Consider the following 9,072-nt stretch of genomic DNA (forward strand, 5'->3'; position numbering starts at 1 on the left):
GATAAGCCTTGGGTGCCAGTGATTCCCAGGTGGCAAAAAGCAGCCCCATCAGAGATCCCAGGGGAGCAACAGTAAGGGACAGAATTTTGGGGTCAACTTGTCCCTCAGCATGGAAACCATCACCTCTGTCCTACATGGAGTGAGCATGCTTCTACTCTGGTGTCTGAGAACAAATGACTCTGCCTTACACAAGCCCATGGAGAGCCTGGCCATGGAGTGAGGTAGATTATAAGCACTTTTTGGTGGTGTATGCTGTTTCTGAATCTGAACCCAGGCATTCTTGGTGTTCTGATTCTATGCCTGACTGTGGAATGTATTTTCTGACATTTGGTGCAGACTCTTTTTCTCTTGGGTTTTATTTCCTGTCCCTCCCTCCTCCTCCCAACATACTTTTCTCTATAACCTTCAGGCACTAGATGGAGAAAGAATAGCAGCAGCAGAGAACACTGCTATCTCTTTTTGGACAAGAGCCCATAGGAGGTGAAAAATCCTGCTGCTCTCAGCTCTATTTTTTTTTCTTCATTATTTATAAATGTTTGCTTTTAAACTGATTTTATTTTCCTTTCTTCCCTGGAGCTGGGCTGGGGAGAGTGGGTGGGAAGGCAGATCCCTGCTGTGCGGCCAGCAGGAAGTAGGCACGCCTGCCCAGTGACCTTTAAATAGTCCCAGTGTTTGCACTTCAGCCTGTGCTGGGGAGGATACCTTAGACTGCAGGTGGTCTCATATCAGCCTGATGCCTAACCTACAAAGTGCTTTTATGTACATGATCTTTTCTGGTTCTTATGGAGAGCCTTGTGAGGAAGCAGGGATTGTTATCCCACTGTGTAGTCAAGGAAATCAAGGGCCACATTAGTTTTTGCATCCACCCAAAGCCACAGCGTCAGTCAGCCTCTTTCATGACCCAGTGCTTCCTGGCCTGTCTCTGATTGTGCCTCCTGTAACTGCCTGTGACTGTTTCCCTCATTTTCATCAGCCAAGCGGTCTCCTAGTTGGCCCTCCCTGCCCATCTCTTTTGGAAGCTGCTTTCTGGATCTGCAGGATGTTGACTGTTCCCTTGTGTTCCCTTTCAGCTTCTCCTCATTGCGTGACCACCATCAGTGCCCTGTCTTGTCAGCCAGCGTTCCTGGCCCTCCAGGACCTCCAGAGTCACCCAACAAATGACATTTATCTGGATTGCCTTTCTGCTCTTTGCCCACGGCCAACTGGTCCACTAGAGCTCCTCCTCTGTTACCTCTAAACCAAAGGAAGTAGCCTGCTGGTTGTCTCCTTGCTTGTGGCTAGTTGCTGAACCTTGCTTTGTTCTATTGTGGCTAAGAATTCAGACTGACTGGTCTCTCCTTTTTTGGTCTTTTTTGAGACAGAGTCTTGCTCTCTCACCCAGGCTGGAGTGCAGTGGCACGATCTTGGCTCACCGCAACCTCCGCCTCCTGAGTTGAGCAGTTCTTCTGCCTCAGCCTCCCAAGTAGCTGGGATTACAAGTGTGTGCCACCATGCCTAGCTAATTTTGGTATTTTTAATGGAGACAGGTTTCACCATGTTGGCCAGATTGGTCTGGAACTCCTGACCTCAGGTGATATCCCTGCCTTGGCCTCCTAACATGCTGGGATTACAGGCGTGAGCCACTGCATCCTGCTGGTCTTTTCTTCTGAGGCTGGGGAGGTGTGAACAGGCCTAACGGGACCAGAGGGAGAAGCTGGTCTTCCCAGGTCCTTTCTAGGCTATTGAGGGCATCCAGTCATATGCTCAGGTCCCTAACCTGCCCGCAGCCAGGAAAGGAAATTTGATGCTACCCCTTTGGCTTTTGTGGGATTCTTTCACATCCCAGGTGCCTCTTGGAGACAGATTTCAGAAGGGCTGTGGTGTCAGAAGGGGCATGGAGGAGGTGAGGAGTGCTTATGGTTCCTTTTCTTTAGAACTGATATGAGCCTTGGCTGAGCTCCAGCAGCTTGGAATAAGACACCTAGAAGGCTGACTCCTCCATGTCCTCCTCTTTTTTTTTTTTTTTTTTTTTTTTTTGAGACACAGTCTTGCTCTGTTGCCCAGGCTGGAGTGCAGTGGCACAGTCTCAGCTCACTGTAACCTGTCTCCTGGGTTCAAGCGATTCTCGCGCCTCAGCCTCCCAAGTAGCTAGAACTATAGGCATGTGCTACCATGCCCGGTTAATTTTTGTATTTTTAGTAGAAACGGGGGTTTCACCGTGTTGGCCAGGCTGGTCTCAAACTCCTGACATCAAATGATCCACCTGCCTTGGCCTCCCAAAGTGTTGGGATTATAGGCGTGAGCCACTGCGTCCTGCCCCTCCATGTTCTTTTCAATGGCTGGATTGACTTTGTGGGACGTGAGGCCAAGGTACCTTTTAAGATGCCACCAGGGCTGTATAGCATAGTAGTAGTGAATGTAGGCTTTGAAGTCAGATGCATCTGAGTGTGAGCTGTGGCTAGTCATACATTAGTTTTGTCATATTGAAAAGTTACATAACCTTTGGTTCCTCAGTTCATCTGTTTGAACATTGTGGGAATAACAATTCCTGCTGGGTCTTTGCAAGATGTCAGTGAGACATGCAAGTGCTTAGAATAGGGTTCAGCATAAGTAGAGTCTCAGTAGAGTAGGTGTTATTTAATCCCAGAAATAACTGACAGCTTTGGAAAGTGAGAGTGAATGTCTCCGATCATTAATTTATCTAACAGATACTTATCTAGTACTATGTGCCTGGCCCTGTGGACACTGTCATGTTTTTATCTCATTCGTATTCTCAATGACTGCCTAGTCAGTGGTATTGCCTCCATCCTCTGAGAGGGTAAAGGGCCAATCCCACACCCCACCAGTGGCGGTGTCAGGGAGGGGTTCCTGGCAGGAGATGGGTCTTGTAGAAAGGCTTCTGCTTTGCTTTCATTCACGGCCTGGGGCCAGTTTGCTCAGACAGCTCCTGTCAGGACACCATGGGCAGCTTTTGCATGACCCTACCTCCCAGGTCTTCCTAAATTTTCCCTAAGTTGCTTTATTCTTTGGTTGTTCCCCTACTTGTTTTTGTTAGACTGTGGGAGGAAGAAATCCATTTCAAATCTACTGAAACCTGTTACTAAGCAACAGCAGTAGTTAAAAGCAACCTGATGGTGAGTAAAGAATTAGGGTTTCAGACCTGTAGTTAATAATGGTCTCTGTTTCCCTGCTGCCCTGCATTCCTTCCTCTTCAATTCACTGCTGGGTGAAGGAGGGATCCCTGCATTTTGGAAGTTAAGTCAACCAATAAGGTGACTCTTGCAGATGGGAATGTGGTGCTCATCCAGCCATGTGGAAGCACTGTCCTGGAACGATCTGCCCCAGGCTGTTGGCTCCCTGAATGCTATCTTGGGAGGAGCACTGCCCTTCAGATCAGGAGAGACGGCTTCCAGTCCCCTCTCCCCGTTCTCCCAGTCCCTCTGAGGCTGCTTGTTGGGTATCGGGCTGGCTGTGTATTAACTCAATCCTGTCGCCTGTCTCGTTATCTGTCCGTTTGCAGGATGGGCTCAAAGGGAGCCCTCAGTTCTGCTCCTCTGCATGGCTGTGACTCAGACCCCAGCTCAGGGTAGATACCCTTCTTGTCTCTGGGAAGAGTGAAAAATGTCCCAGGTTAGCATTTTCACTGGGTGGTATCTCAGCTGCTGGACCATTTATGTATCACCCTTGTGGGATGACTATGAATTATCTGCCTGAGTGCCACCTCCCTTCCATCATGCTCGGATACTTGAGGAGCCAGAAATAAAATCATGAAACACGCTCCAAATAAAATCACTTTTTGGCCGGGTGTGGTGGCTCACACCTGTAATCCCAGCACTTTGGGAGGCTGAGGTGGGTAGATCCCTTGAGGCCAGGAGTTCAAGACCAACCTGGCCAACATGATGAAACCCCATCTCTACAGAAAAAACACACAAAAAAATTAGCTGGTCTAGCTGGCATGTACCTACAATCTCAGCTACTTGGGAGGGAGGCTGAGGCACAAGAATTGTTTGAACTCAGGAGGTGGAAATTACAGTGAGCTGAGATTGCACCCCTGTACTCCAGCTTAAGCCACAGAGTGAGACTGTCTCAAAAATAAAAATCACTGTTTCGTTTTTTTGGAGATGGAGTTTCGCTCTTGTTACACAGGCTGCAGTGCAATGGCACGATCTCGGCTCACCACAACCTCCGCTTCGTGGGTTCAAGCAATTCTCCCGCCTCAGCCTCCCAAGTAGCTGGGACTACAGGCATGCACCACCATGCCCAGCTAATTTTTGTAAAAAAAAAAAAAAATCACTTTTTTATACTTCTGTTAAAATAGATAATAAGGGACCATATTTTAAAGTGTGAAGGATCTGTCTTGGCTTCTGCTTTTGATAGCCCTATGAAAGTGACAAGTGTGGCATCGTGAGACTTCTGGGATGAATTGGGAAATTGAAGGGCAGCCTTGTGTCTGTGAATTCTGTTTTCTATGAGACAGTCTATACCAGGCTTTATCTTCTCTTTGCTCAGATAACTTCTGACCTAGAGTTGACTGTAGGATTATAAATAGTTTAAAATACGTGTTCTTAAAACCTAATTTTCAGCATATAAATTTTTAAGAATCAGTGTTTATCAAAGATGCATGAAGCCATTTTCCAGAGTTTTGTCATAGTTTTTTTTAATTTAAAAATCTTGGGTTTTTTTTGGGGGGGTAAGCTTAAGATGTCCAGTAGTTTATTTGCAGAGGGCATTTTAAAAAAGTGAATAGATGTTAACCTGAAGATAAATACAGATTTATGTCTGTGTAACTGTTGGTAAGATATAACAAAACCTACAAGTCTAAATTTTTTGGAAATTTCTATTTTAAAAGTTGGTTGGGAGATAAAATTGTTTGACTTTACTTTCTGGTTAATAGTTTTATAGTTAAGAAGCAAGTGTGGTGAAGTTTACTTGATCTTAGCTCACTCAAGAATAGGGTATTTATGAGCCGGGCACGGTGGCTCACGCTTGTAATCCTAGCACTTTGGGAGGCCGAGGTGGGTGGATCACCTGAGGTCAGGAGTTCAAGACCAGCCTGGCCATCATGGTGAAACCCCATCTTAAAAAAAAAAAAAAAAAACAGTAGGGTATTTAGTTCCACTTTGGTTATTTTCACTTCTACCCTGAATTCGTAGTCCCTGATACTTAAGCTTTGCCCTTGGCTTACCAGTTTTTGTTGTAGCGAGATAAATGGGGAGTAGCAGAGCCTTTGTTAATGTAAATTGACAAAAAATTACATCCTTTTCTATCAGGAGTAGATAAACTGATTATGGGCTTAGAAATGTACAAAATGATTTTCTGTAGATAGGATGATCTGAAGCCATGAGTCCACTAGTCAGGAGAAACTTCGCTGTTTAAAATGAAAGGTCATTTAGGATCTGGAATAATTTGCTAAAAAAATGAAATGTCAGTTCATAGCATTGTAGCAAATGTTGATACACAGTCACAACAAAGTAATGCCACTACATTTAATAAGCAGCCACGAACAACAGAAGGACAACTGGTCCCTGATATGAATGGACTGGCTACCTGAACATAACATTCTTGTGAGGCATCCTTAAAGGACAAATTGCAGCTGGTATCGGGGCAAATGTTGCTCTGTGTCTGTTGAATGTCCATGCTACAAGAAGTTATGCGCCTTGTTCTGAGTACAAATGAACCTTGTATTTGTGTCATCTCCTAAGAGAGAGGTATAGTTTACATTCAATTTTTTGGTCTTTCTGCTATGAAAGGTGTTTATTTTGCCTCTGTCAATGTGTTTGCTTGACTTAGCAACCTTAAGTAAGGAAAGGAAAAAAACAGCCCTCTGAACTCTGATCTTTTGCTACTTCTGTTATTTTTTATTGTGAAGTTGGGAGTGAGGACATTCAAAAGCCCATGTTGAATTTATATACCTTTAGAATATTGTGCTTGTTTTAAAATGATGAGCTTTTAAAACACTTTGTTTAAACATGAGTCCATTTTTGTAATTGTATGAATACTCATAACTAATTTTGAATGCCATCGATTGTGTAACTGAATTCTTGTATCCAAAAACACATTCTTGAGTACTACTTTTCCTACCTTGAAAATCTATTTCATTTAATAAATATTGTTTTCTTTATGCTAACTTAACTTTAAAAAGAATGTTGCTGTCTCTCCCCCATCGCGATTGTTATTTTTTTGCTTTTTTCTTCAATAAATGATAGCATTATGATCTTTAATAAATCTAGTGTTGTCGCTTATTCATGTCTGTATTTCCAGGAGTCTTTAAGCCAAATGAAGATTGTACAACTGTAAGAAAAAACCATATATTTAATTTGAATTCTTAGTGTGTAGCACACATTATAGGCACTTAAAGATGTTTTTGGGGGCCTAACTTGACCTGCAGTCCTCTCCTAAATTCCTTAGGATTTCACATGGGTCTAAGGACAGTTTGGAATGTTTTTGAAAGGTAAGAAATTTCTTTAAGTGTTTAAATTGGAATATATGTGTGTGTGTGTGTGTGTGTGTGTGTGTGTGTGTGTATATATTTTTTTTTTTTTTGAGAGGTTCTCACTCTGTTGCCCAGGCTGGAGTGCAGTGGTGCGATCTTAGCTCACTGCAACCTCTGTGTCCTGGGTTCAAGCAATTCTCATGCCTCAGCCTCCAAAGTAGCTGGGATTACAGTCGTGTGCCACCACACCTGGCTAATTTTTGTATTTTTAGTAGAGACAGGGTTTCACTATGTTGGTCAGGCTGGTCTTGAACTCCTGACTTCAGGTTCTCTACCGTCCTCAGCCTCCCAAACTGCTGGGATTACAGATGTGAGCCACTGCTCCTGCCCTATTTTGGAATATTCCTACACACCTAGCTGGTTTAGTTATTTTGTGTAAAGTAGGTTGTCTAACTGGCATAAAGTTATTTATGATGTTTCCCTATTTTAGTATCTGTAAGATTTCTACTTATGTCCTTTCTTTCATTGCTAATGTTGGTAATTTGAGCCTTCTCTTGCCTTGCTTACAATAGGTAGAAAGTTATCTGTTTTTTCTTTTTTTTTTTAATTTTTGAGTAGAATCACTTAAGTTATCCGTTTTCTTATTGATCTTTTCAAAGGCAGCTTGATTAAGATTTGAACACACATTTAACAAAGGCAGATATATGAATGGCCAACAAATATATCTAGTACATAATGTATTATATGAAATTTTAAAAAATAGGTAAAATAACTCTGGAATTTCAAGTTCTTAGGTGCCTTCATTGGTGATAAAATAATGAAAAGCAAGGAAGTCATTTGCATGAGTTAGGATAGTCATTACTTTGGGAGGGACGGAGAGACTAGTGATTGGGAGGGAACATAATCTGAGGATGCCTCTGGGTGCTGGTCCTGGTCTTTCTTCAAAGACCTTGTGGTAGTTTCATGGTATTTGATAAATCATTGTGCTGTATATGTATTTGTTTGTGTACTTTTCTATTATGTTTTACAAGTAAAGAACCAATATTTGGTTTCATTGATTTTTCAATGTTCATTGTCTATTAATTTGATTTTTTTCTCTTGATTATTTTCTTTTTTATACATACTTTGGGGTTTAATTTGTTCTGTAGCTAAAGTAGAAGCTTAAACCATTGATTTTTACACCTTTTTTCTAATACAATTTAAGCTCTAAATTTCCTTTTTAGCATTGCATTAGCTGCATCTTACAAATTTTGATATGCTGTGTTTTCATTTTAATTCAGTTCAAAATATTTTCTGGTCTTCCTGTGATTTCTTTTTTTGCCTCATTGATTACTTACAAGTGTGTTTACTTTCGAAACATTTGGGGACTTTGCAGATCTTGATTTGTAATTTAATTTCAATATATATATTGAAATTTAATTTCAATATATAGTCAGAATAGAGTCTCAATTTTAATCCTTTTCAATTTCTTATGACTTATTTTATGGCCTACCATCTTACTTTATCTTGGTGAATGTTCCACGTGTACTTAAAAAAATGTATATTCTGCATTTGTTGGGTAACGCCTTCTATCAATATCAATTCGGTCAAATTGGTTAATAGTATTATTGATTTTGTGTTTATCATTCATTAAGAGAAATGTCAATTATAATTTGGATTCAACTATTACTCTTTTCCATTTTTTAGATGTTTGATTTATCAACATTATCAGTTTTATCTTCACGTATTTTAAGGCTCTGTTAATGTGTTTGTGGTACTCTACAGAAGCAAGATGAACTGCACCCAAAATTTGCTTCAATATCAAGACGCATGATGCCACACACACACCAAGAAGATATGGGAAGTTATTACTTTACTATTTTTGGGGAAAGGAGGGAAGCTTCCCAAGCAGGTTCAAAAATGGCTTGAGAGGGCAGGGTGCAGTGGCTCACACCTGTAATCCCAGCACTGTGGGAGGCAGAAGCAGGAAGACTGCTTGATCCCAGGAGTTAGAGATCAGCCTGGGCAACATAGCAAGACCCCTTCTATACAAAAATATTTTTAAAAATTAGCCGGGCATGGTGGCATGTGCCTGTAGTCCCAGCTACTCAGGGGGCTAAGGTAGGAGGTTAGCTTGAGCCCAGGAGGTTGAGGAAGGCAAGGAAAGGATGGGGGTTCCTCTGTGCAGACACTTGTCTGGCTTGAATCTACTTCTGGCTGCAACAGAGGGAGCACCCAGGCGGACATTCTTATCAGTCCACTCTGGGGCTGAAGAAGAGGAAGAAGAGATGGGGCTTAAAAGATGTCAACAGTCAAACATAAAAAAAAAACTGAGTCATTGTATTTAGAATTGTCCTGTCTTTTTGCTGTATTGACACATGGAATGTCCCTCTTTCTCATAATATTCCTTGTTCTGAAGTTTACTTTGTAATTAATATAGCAACTCCAGCTTCCTTCATGATTAACGTTAGCATGGTTATTTATTCCATCCTTTTAACCTGTCTGTACTTTTATATTTAAAATGAATTTCTTGTAGACAGAATATAGTTAAGTCCTGCTTTTTAAAAGCCCAGTTTAATACCCTTAAATTATTCCTATGCTATTTGTTTTATTTTCTTACATCTTCCCATCTATCTGTTTTTTTTTCTTTTCTCGACTTCTTTTAGATTAATAGTGTTGTG

The 9,072-nt window shown here is 41.6% G+C and overlaps 1 long non-coding RNA gene across 1 annotated transcript; it reads left to right on the forward strand.

Annotated features, from left to right (window-relative positions):
• The first annotated feature begins 4,168 nt into the window (after positions 1-4,168).
• LOC108308324 lies at positions 4,169-6,200 on the forward strand. The gene is made up of 2 exons (XR_001826877.2): positions 4,169-4,934; positions 5,081-6,200. It is a non-coding gene; the product is annotated as an uncharacterized LOC108308324 (long non-coding RNA).
• The last annotated feature ends 2,872 nt before the right edge of the window (positions 6,201-9,072 follow it).

Source organism: Cebus imitator, unplaced genomic scaffold (genome assembly GCF_001604975.1).
Source record: "Cebus imitator isolate Cc_AM_T3 unplaced genomic scaffold, Cebus_imitator-1.0 Scaffold84, whole genome shotgun sequence".
NCBI lineage: Eukaryota > Metazoa > Chordata > Mammalia > Primates > Cebidae > Cebus > Cebus imitator.